The sequence below is a fragment of the Pezoporus flaviventris genome, unplaced genomic scaffold, assembly GCF_033815535.1.
Source record: "Pezoporus flaviventris isolate CSIRO_AGI_PZ_B2104156 unplaced genomic scaffold, CSIRO_AGI_Pfla_v1 ptg000025l, whole genome shotgun sequence".
Taxonomy (NCBI): Eukaryota; Metazoa; Chordata; class Aves; order Psittaciformes; family Psittacidae; genus Pezoporus; species Pezoporus flaviventris.
Window position 1 is genome coordinate 5,599,354 of NW_026892573.1, and position 14,408 is coordinate 5,613,761.

The following is a 14,408-nucleotide window of genomic DNA, read 5'->3' on the forward strand; positions in this document are numbered from 1 at the left end:
TTGTGGCAGGGAGAAATTTAACAGTGCAAACAGAAGGGGTAACTACTGCACTAACTGAAAATGACTTAGGGGAATATAGGTCAACAGAGCATAATCTGTCCTCCAGTTTGGCCAGGATACAAAAGCTCGTGCCTCTGCCACAAACACTGCCACGAGAGGTTCATGGGTTGTGCGTGGTTAGAATAGAGGATTATGTCTCATCCTGACAGGGCAGGAGCCGTGCTTACAGCCAGAGTTAATAGTAGGAGCCAGACGCTCGCCCACCTCCCGCGCCTTCTCCCCAGAAAACAGGATGCCTTTCTTGTCTGCCACTCGCTGTTCCCGGCACCGGCTGATAAGGCATCTCTTTCTCCCCCAGTTGGTACTAAAGAGGCAGCCGTCTTCCAGGAAAGGCACAAATCTGCTTTGACAAGCAGTGATATTAACAGGGATTAGGGAATGCAAGAGCCACTGACAGCATTGACCAAAGGATGCAGCCCAGGCTGCCCAGCCCTGGAAGCGTTTTAATCAAGATTAGGCATTACATGGAAGATGGGGCTGTATTTTTAACCACCATTCAGAGCAGGGGCTTCTGAGCAACTGGCAGCTTGTGACATGTGGGGGCTCACATCGACATCGGTCCTCCCTAATCTCAGATATGGGGTACAGTGTTGGAAAGGGAGCATTGGCTGGCAAGGCACCTTGCAGAGGCATCACCACAGCTGGCTTGCATTGCTTCCCAAGATTAGGTGGGATCACAGCAGGAGATATTCTCCTACCAGAGGTCCCTTAACACATGGCTGGCCAGCAGAGCTGCACCTTGCCTTCAAACCCCATGGAAACCTCTTTGTCAGAAAAGGTTTTCCACTTTCTCAGAGGCAGTGAGCTTGGTGACTTGCAAAGTGCATCCATCCCCACCTCTTCACCTCCACCCATGTCCTCTTACACCATATCCCCATCGTATCCCCAAGTTTAGGTCTGGACCTGCACAGGCAGTGAAAGCACCTGCAAAGAGTAAAATCTCACATCAGTGGAATTTGTGTTTCTCAGTGTTTTACCAAGATAATTTTCTAGAGGCATTCAAAATACTTTTTCTTATATTTGATCGTTTTTACTTTTAAAAGACCATCAGGAAGATTTGTCAGCAATCTGTTTATGGGATGAGACATAATGGATTGCTAACTCTTTAGTAACAGCTGCTGTGTGAGTATCATGATCACACATGGAGCTTGGATATAACATTCGTGACACTTAATGCTGAGGGTTTGATCTCTTGAAGTTATGAATGTGTTAACACACTCACAAAATCTTATTCAAATAGTTGGAAAAAGCTGAATTTTTAGCTTTGGGGAGGAGTTTAATAATTTTTCTGACTGCCAAATGATTTGAGAATCATAGAGTGGTTTGGATGGGAAGGGATCTTAAAGGCCATCCAGTTCCAACCCCCCTGCCATGAGCAAGGACACCTTCTACTAGGTTGCTCAAAGCCCTACCCATAATGTGGATAAACTCTTTAAACCAGGCAGCTCAAGTGCCATTTGAGCTGTGACAAACTGTGTCTTGGCACAGGCGGTAAAGCCCATCTGGGGAGCTGAGGAAACATTCAGGCTGAGTTTTCTTCACCACAGCTGGACTGCTGCTGGTACCACAGCTGAACCGGCTGCAGTGTAAAGTAAGCGTACGCTGATAGGTGTACATGTGTGTACACATATTACCATACCTCTGACAGTGATACTCTGTGCATTTTACAGTGCCACCCATCCATGTGATATGCTAAACGATGAAAACAGTAGCACATGAAGTTATACGCTGAAGCTTGTCTGGATTTGAAGCTGGTTACACCCAGCCTTTGGTTTCCTGCGGTTTCAAATGAAGGTTTTCTTTCTCCTCCTTAGGAGTGCCTCTGTAGTCAAACAGAAAGGAGGAGAGGGAACGGAAACACAAACAAAAAGAGAGGTGATTCAAGGCACCCACCAAACTCGGTCAGCTCTGGTTATTAGGTGCCTGTTAACCTGTATCAGTGATATGTGGACCGCCATTAAGGACGTGTGTGAATAATCACAACTGCTGATCCCCTCATGGATTTTAGCAAGAAAAATTGCCTGTGTGAAATTGCCACAGGATGTGCCTTATTCTCTGGTCTGTATTCATTATTTGCTTGTATAAAAATTTCATTTACATAGTCAGAAACAATGCCATGAGATCTAGGCCAGCAACCGCACACCCTAACTAACAAGGAAGAAAAGCCAAAGCAAATATTCCTGGATTCTGCAATACACAGTACACACTGGGTAATTATCCACCCAAAATACTCAGAGAATAACAAATACAGTATTAAAAAATAATAATGCCAGATTGGTCCATGAGCCTTTCAGCAGCCAAATGTTGAACTAACAGATTAGGATTTTGAATGCATCGCTCTCAGGGGTCTGTTCAGCACTGTGGAGGCTGTGGGTCCTGTCGGAGGGGTGGTGAGTGCCAGAGCAGAACTCCCTTCCCACCAGTGCTTGATAGCCACGCAGCACATTGCAGCACAGCCTGCAGTGCACAGAGCTCCAAAACCCCAGCACTGAGGATGGCAGCTGCCCTTGAAACCCCAAGCTGCCACCCTGCAAAGCAGTGCCTGGGCTTGCACCAGCCACGTAGTGCTGGACCCGCTCCCATATGCGTGTGGACTCACTTCCTTCAGTGCAGTACATTTGGTCCTTCCTTGGCATGCTGATATAAATAAGGTCACTTGCATAAACACACCCTGTTTATCATCCTCGCTGCCACCAGCTCTCACCCTCTCCAAATATGATCACTATGTCCCTGCTCACGTGCCCTGCTCCGACATCCCCCTTCTGGTCTTCCTCCTGGGCTGAGCAATGTTGGCTTTGCATTGCAATCGAAATGAATTCCAATAAGTGGCCTTGCAGCTGGTGAGAAATGAAATGTCATGATGGCTTGAAGGCTTAGCAGAGGGCAAGGGTCAAGTGGATTATCCTCCTCATATAGCTCACAGGTTTTCTATTAGGAAAATCCCCCTCCAGTTATCAGTAAGGCAAGTTCCAGAGATCACAAAGACAGTTTCTGCTCAATCAGTACCTCCCACCTCCTCCCTCTGTCCCTACTTCCTACTGGCTTCCACCAGTGAAAACCTCTGTGTAGCTTACTTCAGAGCAAGCTGCAATTTCTTATACTGGTGTAATTTAAATAGGGAGTGAGATGTGCTCTTATATGGTGCAGGTTATAAATAGTATGACCTGAACAACACTATCACGTAAGCAGACATGGTTGTCTCTGGTTTACCTTTGAGAAAATAGGGGTGCAAAGGCATTTCTCCAAGGTATGCGCTTGGGTTAAGGGAAAAGACAGGATCTAGACCCTTTATTCGAGGGTTTTGTGCTTTAAACTAACATATTAGCCTACTAACAGATAAACTGATCTTAAAAAAACCCCAACAAATAAACAAACAGAAGCCCTAAACAAACCACAATTCAAAACCAACGAAAAACAGCCACCCAAGCCCTAGATCTCATTACTTCAATGCATCTCAGCATTGAGATTTCAGCATCCCAATACAAAATTTTCATTGCCGATTCTCCCATTTTCAAATGGTCTTCCCTGTACTATAATTACTTTATACCATCATTACTACAGAAGAAAATCTATTACCAACAATAAAAGCAAAAAAAAATGGATATGACTTTGAAAGTAAAGCAAAATGAATTTTCTCTAGCATTTTCCTCCCTAAATTCTGACATTAAATCTCAGATAGTTGCTCCGAAGCCACTACCATTGATGAAAACAGAAGCTGCCAGTGGATAGAAGTGAGTGCCTTTGGTCTTTGAAGCACATAATCTGCCCAATGTAGAGAAGCACATTTAATAGAGCACAGTAATGACTTGTATTTAACACTCCAGGATAGCCCATCAGGCATCCTGTAGCAAAAAGAAAGGAGAATAGAAACTGACATGACAGCAGAAGATAATTTTTTCCTGAGGCAGGTATGAATCTAATACAGCACATCAATGAAGGGCTACTAACTGGCCACATTTGTGCTCATAATATTTGCACTGATATAACTGAAGGAATCTTTCGGCTCAGCTTAGTCTTTTAACAGACCTGGGATGTGCAGTTTTTGTTTACCTACAAACTTTCTGGCAAGGAATATGTTGTGAAGAGTTTTTGTTTGTGTGCATTGCTGTTGTAAGGTTATGCTGGTCTTTGTTTTGCTAGTATACAAAGAAAAACTTTCCTGCAGTCTGGCATGACTCCATTTCTCGGTTTTCCTCCTCTGGTAGCAGTTTTGCACTCAGGCAGTCTAGATTGGATATAAGGAGGAAATTCTTTCCTGATAGGGTGGTGAGGCACTGGAATGGGTTGCCCAGGGAGGTTGTGAATGCTCCATCCCTGGCAGTGTTCAAGGCCAGGTTGGATGAGGCCTTGGGTGATATGGTTTAGTGTGAGGTGTCCCTGTCCATGGCAGGGGGGGTTGAACTTGATGATCTTAAGGTCCTTTCCAACCCTAATTATTCTATGATTCTGTGGTTCTATGGTTATGCCTGATTTTCTTACCTTGCTTTTGTGCAGGGATGCCCTTGTCCCTAGTCACTGAGAGAAACCCGTGCTTTGAAACAGGAGTATGGACTAGGATTCATCCATCTCCATCAACAAAGACATCTGGAGGAGAAAAAAAGCAGGATTCAGCTACAAAACCTTACCCAGAGCCACCTTCTTGAGCCAGTTTCACAGCAGATGAAACACCTCTGAAATGGCTGCAATTCCACTGTTCAAAATTGGAATAACGTTGCTGGGTACCCACCTCACAGTAACCCAGCTGAGGGCTCTTCTAGCACAAACGCCATTGAATGTCCACATAGGGAATGACAGATCACAGTACCGCAACTTCCAGTAATAGGAGTAAACAACAAATCAAAGGTGGCCTCTTAATCTGTTTTGATCTGTCTGTTCGCAAGGGGTTCTTCATGTGCATGGCTGGAGGGGATTGTCCAGATTTTGTGCTTTTATTGTCCATAAGACTTAGTCTCCAACATGAGTTTAGTCCAACATGCATTTTACCATCTGCTCTATTTCCTATATGTCTATGAGATCATTGTTCTACACATAAAATTATAAAGCAAAGATTCACATATGCTTACACAGCTTATTTCTATTATTATTTGTTAAACACTGAGAATTTCCTTGGCACAATACAGGGCCCAGAATGAAGACATATCAATCTCTGAAGCTGTGCTTCATGTGAAATACACCCAAAATGGCTATTCTGGCTGAAAAAGCAGTGTTAGGAATTTCAAACCACTTCCCTTCCTTGGAGTTCTGAGCAGATTCATGACATTTCTGGCAATGCAGCTTAAAGAACCATTCACAGAAATTTGTGCTGCAGTCATCACAAAATCCTCCTTTTTTATTTTTTGCCTATGCAAAACCCCCTGATTTTCAATGTAAAATATACATATCAGCAAATTTAAGATTGTCCATAAAGATTTTGGAATGCAATTTCAGAAAAAAACAGTAATAAGAAAATGTCATAATTCTTGTTTTGGTTGATAGTTATAATAATATCAGTTGCTCATGAAGAAGCTCACATCTTAGCAAAATTTTTTAAAACTCTTTTTTTTTGTTTCTATTTCCTTGTGTTATTCTGCTCAGCCTATGTCTCCCACACTACTTACAGCTGCTTTTGGTGGAAGCTGAAGCATAGCATGGCTGAAGCAAATCTTCCTGTCCTCTTCCCCACCTCTTCCTTTCTTGGTTTCCATCCTCTGTCTTTCTGGTTCCTTGTCTCTCTCAGAGACAAGGATGGATGGTGACTGGATGCTGTCCCAGATTTGGATGATGCTGTGTGGTCATGCGCCATGCATACCCTCCTTCACAGTTCCAGTACACATGCAAAGGAGGATTTGTCTCACCTCCTGGCATGTCTAAAATAGAAGAGGTCTGTACCACTTCTATGTGTCTGAAGATCCCCTCGGAATCAGTAGGAAGAAACAGGCATGTCTAAAGGGTAATTACCCTCATCCTAGGTAGGTTAGAGCCCAAAACAGGTCAGATGAATCATGCCTTCAAAGTATCGTACTCCACTGACCACAAAGAGCCAAGATGACTAAATGTTTAATGTTAGTTGAGACGGATCCTGTCCTCAGCATCTTTCCTTTATGCCATTGTCCTGTCTATTCCCCTGTTGCTCACAGTACACATTATCCTCCTGAAACATCTTTAGTCTAGTTTCCCTTCTCATGAGAGTGGCAGTGCTCAAAGAAATGTTATCTTTCCCCCAGCTGCTACTCCAAAGCAATTTCCCAGCCTGGGCTTTCTTCTGAGATATCTCAATGCTGTGGTATTTCATGGAGTGCCTTCCACAAATCATTTGTGAAAGCTCCTAGCTTATATTTCACATCTCTCCTCAAAACTCACCTCTACCAGGATGTATACGCTGTAGCTTGCCTATTGCTAATAGCTAAGTGGGTGGTCTATTGGGACTCATTAAAATTCTTACTCTTGTACATTAACACCCCCCCCCCACCTGCCCCCCCAAAATAAAGAACTTTTAGGAATGAAACCTGCTATTATCCTATCACCAGTATGCTAGTGTTGGCAGACCCATGGACTAGAGACCCTCAAGCCTACAGGGTGGGTTTATACAACGGTTTACAATAGCTTTCTGACACTGCGTGAATGGCAGCATAAATTACAGTGCAGAAATAGATCAACAAGCTAAAGTGGCTTTACTTCTTCTTTAAATAGCTCTTACAGCCACCAATGCTTCTCTACAGATTTAAAGGAGTCTTTTCTTCTTACTCCTCCACCTTCCTCATTTTAAGCAGGCTGCAGTGAATGGAATAGCACATTGTGAAACACCATTGTCAGGTTACAGCACTAGAGAAAAGATGAAAATCCAAGTGAAAATCACTCATGTTTCCAGTCTCACACTGTCTTAGACTTCCCTCTAATAGCTGAAAGGGATTAAGGTCTTAAATATCTTGCTGACAAAACCACTGTACAATAGGACCAATTGGTAACATTGGGAGGAGATGTTCAGCTTTGTTTTTCTTCAGGTTTGTAGAGAGTCTGACTAAAATACAACTATTCTCTTAGCCCATCATAAATGCAAAGCCTGATGCAGTTGCAGGAGCCACCAGTACACAGTTGAGACTTGTAAGAGGCTGATTTCTGTAATCAGCTCTTCTCATGTGGGCACAGAGGGTGCAAGCAAATACCTACTTTGTTAATCTGAAGTGCAGAGTGCACACACATCTCATAGCAATCCATGGGAGCAGGAAAAGATCTTTGCCTTTGGGAGTCAGCCTGTTAGTAGCATGTTCCTGCAAGAACCTGAGAGCTCACAGAGAAGTTGCTTAGTGCTTTCATCTCCAGAAAAAAGGCAGAAACAGAAGTTCATTATTATGAATGTCATCCTATTGCTGCAGCCTAGGCATCCCAGATGGCATCAGGATATGGTTGCAAGCAGCTGGTAGAGGTCCCAGATAAGAGTAAGAATGCAGGGACAAGCATGAAGCTGAAATAGTGCTGAAAGTATTAAGAAAAGAGGCAGGACAGCAAAAGCATGAAGACCTGTACTACTGCCTTTGTATTTTCATGATACAGACTACAGGGAGAACATGCTCAAAGAGAAGAAAGCCAACTCAAGTTTTGTATACAAGTGGAGGAAGCAAGTCATTATAGGAGAGGGATTAAACTGTCTTCCTACTGGTCTTCAAGAGTAAAAAATATCTCTAGAAATCACTCAGAATATCCCTTAACATCAGCATGTTGCTGTGCTCAGTACAACCTGGTGCAAAGTACTAAAGAAAAATCACTGCAGCTGTTTACCAGTTGCATTTCTGCTGCAATTTGGAAAGCCAAGATCAGCTCCATGGGAGGATTAACTAGTACAAGCCAAGGACTAGCATCCATTGCTCTTATTTGTAGCTCACTTTGCATGTTTCCTTGCCACATGGGTAGTAAGAATCATCTGGTCTCACTTATACGTTTATGGGAAACATAGTCCAGACCAGAGCAAGTTGTTTCCAGGATATTTTTCTAATTGAGAAGGAGAAAGAGGTAGCTCCAGAGGGAAAGCCATCACGTCCTAAGATAAGGTCAGCCAGAGAACCTTGCTCTCCATGGATGGTGAGGAGAATCTCAGACTTCACCATCCAATGAGTGGTATAATAAATCCCACTCATAGCACCCAAGCTTTCCACGCCTTCCCAACACCACTGCTGATCCTATTAACTGTAGTTGTTACTGTGTTTTGGAAACTACAACCCAAACAGATGAGATTCCCAACATCAGCATTTTCCTTACATAATCAGCCTCCCATGACTATGCTCAGGTCCATTTTAGGACCAAAACCCTATTTCTGCTTCAGCTTTGGAGCTCTGACACCACTTTGTATGTTTATCCTGGTGCACATCTTGTCCTAGATGAAGAGGGCCAACCCTGGCATTAAAGAGGAATGGTGTCCATATGAGACGCTACCCTCAGCCTGCCTCTTCCTCTCCAGTCAGACTGTCTGGTGGCTCCTACAGAGGCCATGGCCATAAGGATCACTTTAAGGTTCCACCTCACAGAATTTATGTGTGCCTTCAATTCTACCCACAGCTCAGGATGTGGCCTTAAAAAATGTATTGCAATCACACACATCACCTGAGACTTCAAGCTGCTCTTGCTGGAGTCTCATTAAGCTGCAAGGTGGTAACAGTCAGTGATAACAACTGTGAAATCCACAGAGACCTGGTGCGTCTGGAGTCAGTGGGTACTTGTGAAATGTTTTTGCCCGTGGCCTTATGCTACCTGCATGGAAACATTAGATTAAAATATACAGAAGAGCAAGAAAGTGTCGTTACCAGGCAGGCACTGAGCAGAGAGTGCCTTTTCCCTGTGATAATTAACTCTGCAGTTTTGAGGTTTGTTAGTCAGTTTGGGGTCATGTTGTTTCAATGTCTTTTCCCCAAGAATAAATACAGTATGAAAAGTCTCCTAATGGACCCCTGTAGACAGAATCTAACTCCCGGTCATGGAAGCAGCTGGTAAACACATTCACAAGCTATAATATCCACATGACAAACCTCGTTACACACTCACACCCCATTAGCACAGCAGTCAGCATTCACCCTGTGCTTCCCACAGCACGGGTGAGGGACCCTGGAGAGCCTGCTGGGACTGAGGGGCAACCTGCAAAAAGTGGGACTTCTCAACCCTGTGCAGAGGCTAAATCCAGCACTGGACATTTAGAATTATGGAATCATAGAATCATTAGGTTGAAAAGGACCCTTAAGATGATTAAATCCAACCATTAATGTAGCATGGCCAAGTCCACCACTAAACCATGTCCTGAAGTGCCACATCTACATTGTCTTTTAAGTACCTCCAGGAAGATGGTACTGTTCAGTGCCTGACAACCCTTTCAGGGAAGAAATTTGTTTCTAATTTCCAATCTAAACCTCCACTGGAACAACTTGAGGCCATTTCCTCTTGTTCTATTGCTTATTACTGGGGACAAGAGGCCAACACTGATGTTGCTACAACCTCCTTTAAAGTAGTCATAGAAAGTGATAAGATCTCCCCTGAGTTTCTAGACTAAACAGCCCCAGTTCCCTCAGCTGTTCCTCATCAGACTTGTTCTCCAGACCCTTCACCAGCTTCATTGCTCTTCTTTGGACACAGTCCAACATCTCTGTGTCTCTCTTGTAAGGAGGGGCCCAGAACTGAACACAGGATTCGAGATGCAGCCTCACCACTGCCAGTACAGGGGGATGATCACTGCCCTGGCCCTGCTGGCCACACTATTGCTGATACAGGACAGGATGCTGTTGGCCTTCTTGGTCACCTGGGCACAAGCTGGCTCATGTTCAGCTGTCAATCACCACCCCCAGGTCCTTTTCCAGCTGCTCTTTCCCAGCCTGTAGCGTTGCATGAGGTTGTTGTGGTCCAAATGCAGGACTCGGCACTTTGCCTTGTTGAACTTCATACCATTAGCCACAGCCCATTGATCCGTCATCCAGATCCCTCTGCAGAGCCTTCCTACCCTCCAGCAGATCAATACTCCCAGCCAACCTGGCGTCATCCACAGACTTACTGAAGGTGCACTCAATACCTTCATCCAGATCATTGATAAAAATACTAAACAGAACTGGTCCCAGTACTGAGCCCTGGGGAACACCACTTGAGAATAGCCACCAGTTCAATTCATCATCACTTTCTGCATTTGGTACTTGAAAACTCTATAATTTCATGATGGCTATGCCCAAGACAGCTTCCAGCCACCACATCACCCACAAGTCCCTCTCTGTTCACAAAAACGGGTCCAGCAGGACACCTTCTCTAGTGTAGCTCACTCGCCACCTGTCTCAGGAAGTTATCTTCTACACACACCAGGAACCTCCTAAACCATTTCTCCTTTGCTGTGTTGTGTTTCCAGCAGAGAGCTGGTAAGTTGAAGTCTCCCTATGAGAACAAGTGCTAGCAATTGTGAGATTTCTCCCAGCTACTTATAGAATATTTCTTCTGCCTCGTTATCCTGGCTGGGTGGCTTACGACAGACTCCCACCATGATATCTGCCTTGTTGGCTTTTCCCCTGATTCTTACTCATAAACACTCAACGTTGTCATCACCATCATTAAGCTCTAGACAGAGAGAAGAGACAAGGAGAGCCTAGGACTGATGCTGGTATCGTAAACTGCAAGAATAGGTCAAGCTGTCAGCTGTTATTAACCTTAGCAAAACCTGTATCTTCCAGTTCAGCCTCAATCAATTCACATGGTGTTTGTTTGAGAGCCTTCTTATTACACTGTGGAATTACTGGCCCTATCTCCAGCCTGGTGTTTCCTCCTGCACCATTTAAATGTCAGTTATATTTTTGTGGTTGACTGGTTAGTGAAAGGATGGATGATTAAGTGTTTGTGCTAACTGATGTACATGAAGATGCCTCATTAAGCAGAAATGGACATGGGATGATATGTTTTTGATGTGGCCTTGGCTTGCTTTTGAAAACATGTTTTCTGCTAGTGAAGAGGTAAGAAACATGAAACACTAAGTTTGATCCTGTTCTCCCCATTTTGAGCCTTTGTTTGAAGTGTCAGAAAAGAAGCACTTGAGAAAACAGAATTATGGTACATTTCAAAGAGACAAATTCCTTTATTTATGGTGACCAGCATGGTGCAAGCAAATTGTTTCAGCTCATTACTGAATGGCATTGTACTTTTATATGAAATTTATTCCCTTGCTTCATCAAGAATAAGAGGACCCTGGAACACAGATGTGTTTGAGTCTAGTATTAACTAAGACGGTACCAAGGCCAGTCACCAGGGAACAAGCACGCCAGACCATGCTAACATTGCAATGCCCTGCTCCTCCTCATCCCAATGCAGCCTAGTGAATCCTCAGTCCTCAGCCAAGACACCAGGCTCTGTCTGTATGAGGCCTTGGGGAAGATGGGCACACTAGGTACATTTCTAGGCCTTCCTAGGACTAGGAAGGAGCAGACGTCTTGGACCCCAGCAATACTGCTCAGTTCCCAGCTCTGCTTTTGTTCCTCCAACCATCTCTCTCCAAGCCAAATTACTATCCAAGGGAATAGCAGGCTCCAAACCAGCCAATTTCCTGGGAGGTCAGATTCAGTTCCCTGCTCAGAAACATAGACACAGCCATCAAAACCAGCCAAACTGCAGCTGGTGGGACTGAAAGCCCAAGGCAAGACCAAGAAAATATCTCCCTTTGCTTGGACCCTACAACAGAGGTGTGGAGAAAGCCCAAGTTTAAACCTTCCTGCTGTTTGAGTCAGAGCAGAGGCTTGACATGTCTCTGAAGTCTCCATCAGTCATTACACAGCCATGTGCTGTGATGAGGGGGAGTGGCTCCAAATCTCTCTTTGTTGGTGCTGTTTGACTTTGTATACACAATTAAATATTCACTGGACCAGAGAGGAAGATCAAATATTTAGGGAAATGGGAATGAGAAATTGAGCTGGTTTAAGCTGGAGGGGATATGGATCCAGATGTGCACTTTGGCCATATTCCAGGCAAGTTTCTGTCAACACCCTGCCCTTTTTACTGCCATCCACAGAAGGAAAATCTGGGTCTGCAGTTATGCAGCTCATCACAGACTTTGAGCAGAATCCTGCTGATAACAAATGATAACATCTAGATCAGCAGCTCAGCATAGACTGAGGTCTGCAACTCCTACTTGAAATCAATCCAAAAGGAGATTTCAACATGGATCAGCCAGTACCAGCAGGATTGCTTGAGGTACCCAGCTGTTCTGGACAGACGGATGTAACAACACATGCACACACACGGATGTTGAGGACCTGCATTCACTTTCCCTAAAATATAATTAGCAACACAAGTAAGGAGGAATTTCAGAAACAACTGTCTCAACAGTAGCCCAGTGCCAACAGACACTGAGAGGACTCCTTCCTTTTCTTCTGTTGTTGTGGGATGTCTGCCTCAACCCTTCTCTGAAAACTAACCCAAGCAGATGGCTTTTGCAGCTCACACGAGTGACCATATTTCAGTTCTTTCAGGCCAAGAAATGGAGAAACTTCACAGGATCTGTCTGGAACCTTCCCACAAAAGGAAAATAAGGTATCTCCAGCACTTCTGAAAAAAATAAAGGAATACCCACTCTCATCCAGGCAAAAAACGTGTTGACTTGCATGAGAAGGAATGGGAAAAGCCTTCAGGAAATAGCTAACAGTTTCCAAGTCTTTCCCTTGTTCATTTTCACAGACTCTGGCTTTCTTCAAGGGAAAAGCTCTTCTTTTTAAATGTGCCTGACCCTGGGCTCTGTTCCTCCAAACACTGATTCAGGGAGGTACTTTGTTGTAATTTATTCTCAATTAATGACTGAACTGGCACAGCTCTGAAGAAAGAGTACCCCAAAAGCCCAGTGTCTGCAGGCATTCCTGTTCCCTGCCTATATTGTTCCTGCCCCTGCCTAACAGTGCGTTGCCACAAAATCTCCATTTTGGCTTAGCTGGGGTAAAAGCAGAACCAAAACTCTGCAGGCCATAACATCCCTTCTTTCTGTGTGCTCTGAGGCAAAATATATGAGTTTGCTCCTTCATGTATGGCACCGAAATCCAAACAGATTGCAAGGCATTACCTACCTGTATATATCTGGTAAATATGGCTACCTGTGTTTATCTATTTCTGTTTCTTTCTCTATCTCTATCTCGATCTATATATCTAACTATTCATACACACATGTGTTTGTGTATACCTATGGGTTTCCAGTACACTGAACATGCCCATGTACGCTGTCTGGCACAGAAGGCATCCTGCAGAGAAAAGCCTGTAACATCCCCTTAAACTCCTGCACACTCTTGTCTAGGCATTCTCTGGGAGGGTGATAATTCATGCAGGCTCCACCACTTCCAACTGCTGGACCAGTCTAACAGTTCTACAGAATAGACAGTCACGCTCCAGCGTCCAAAGTAGACCAAGGCTTTGTTTAATTTCCCAGTCTAGGGACAGCCTGTGAGATCCAAGTCACAACCGACTCCTAACTGAATTGAATCCAAAGTTCAATATAGCTGAGGGAGCCAAGAAAAGAGACTCAAGAGACTGGTGCCATTCGTTAGAGTGAGAAATGGGGGTCCTCAGCTTTTTGAACGCTCAGGCTCAGCACAGGCTGCAGCAGAGTCTTACAGTTGATGCAGTTTTCACACTTGCAGCTCAACATGTGGCTGCATATGTTTATGGCTAAAAATGTGCTTTCTCCACAATAAAACTGGAATCAATAACCAATCAAGCCAGTATGTGCTTCTGTGGAACAGCTCAAAATAGGGTTTCTTTCTTTCTTTCTTAGCAACTGCTTGCAGTGAGCGCAACCTTTCATTTCTTCCACAGAGCTGAAAAGAGCTCTGTGATCACATCATTGCAGCACAAGGCAGTCACAAATATTCCACATCTTATAAAGCCGGAAAAGTACAGGGAACTGAAAGGCAGCAAACCACTCTATGTAATAGGAAAAAAAAACCAAACCTTGTATCCATAGAGCAGCTACAGAATTACCAAGATGAGCTCTGCAGAAGTAAGGCATGTGTAAATTAAGGCTGCTTGTGTAATATTACTTCATTCCCCCACCTCCCTCTGTACATATGCACCCTGAAACAGCCTTTAATTTTGAGAACTGCATGCTATTTTTTACCATTGTACCCCTCTCTCTGTTCCCAGCAGTTGATTAATGAACAGCTATTCAATATCTTGTTTTCTTCCTCAGTACATGATCTTATGCTTTGTCTTTACTACTCAAACCCTGATCTGGACTCAGAAGTCTCCAAGGATTATGTAGGGATGGATATTTTTATAGATGTTTATTGCTTTGACAAATCTGAGTAGGTTTTCCAAAGGAGATGGAGAGGTTGGGTGTGCAACACAAGCTTGCTGACCCCAGTTCCCTGCTCCAGATTGTAATG

The 14,408-nt window shown here is 44.0% G+C and overlaps 1 protein-coding gene and 1 long non-coding RNA gene across 4 annotated transcripts in view; one reads left to right on the forward strand and one right to left on the reverse strand.

Annotated features, from left to right (window-relative positions):
- Positions 1-14,408, forward strand: part of LACC1 (laccase domain containing 1) — a 264,433-nt gene that overhangs the window by 170,870 nt on the left and 79,155 nt on the right. The gene's annotated exons all lie outside the window — the stretch shown is intronic.
- On the reverse strand, positions 634-5,905 carry LOC133271362 (uncharacterized). Of its 2 annotated transcripts, XR_009744102.1 has the most exons (4): positions 5,658-5,905; positions 4,540-4,644; positions 1,700-1,882; positions 634-984 (listed from the first exon to the last, which is right to left on the reverse strand). It is a non-coding gene; the product is annotated as an uncharacterized LOC133271362 (long non-coding RNA). The 2 variants fall into 2 exon arrangements; XR_009744103.1 differs by lacking the exons at positions 4,540-4,644; positions 5,658-5,905 and adding an exon at positions 2,660-3,325 and having other exon boundaries at positions 637-984.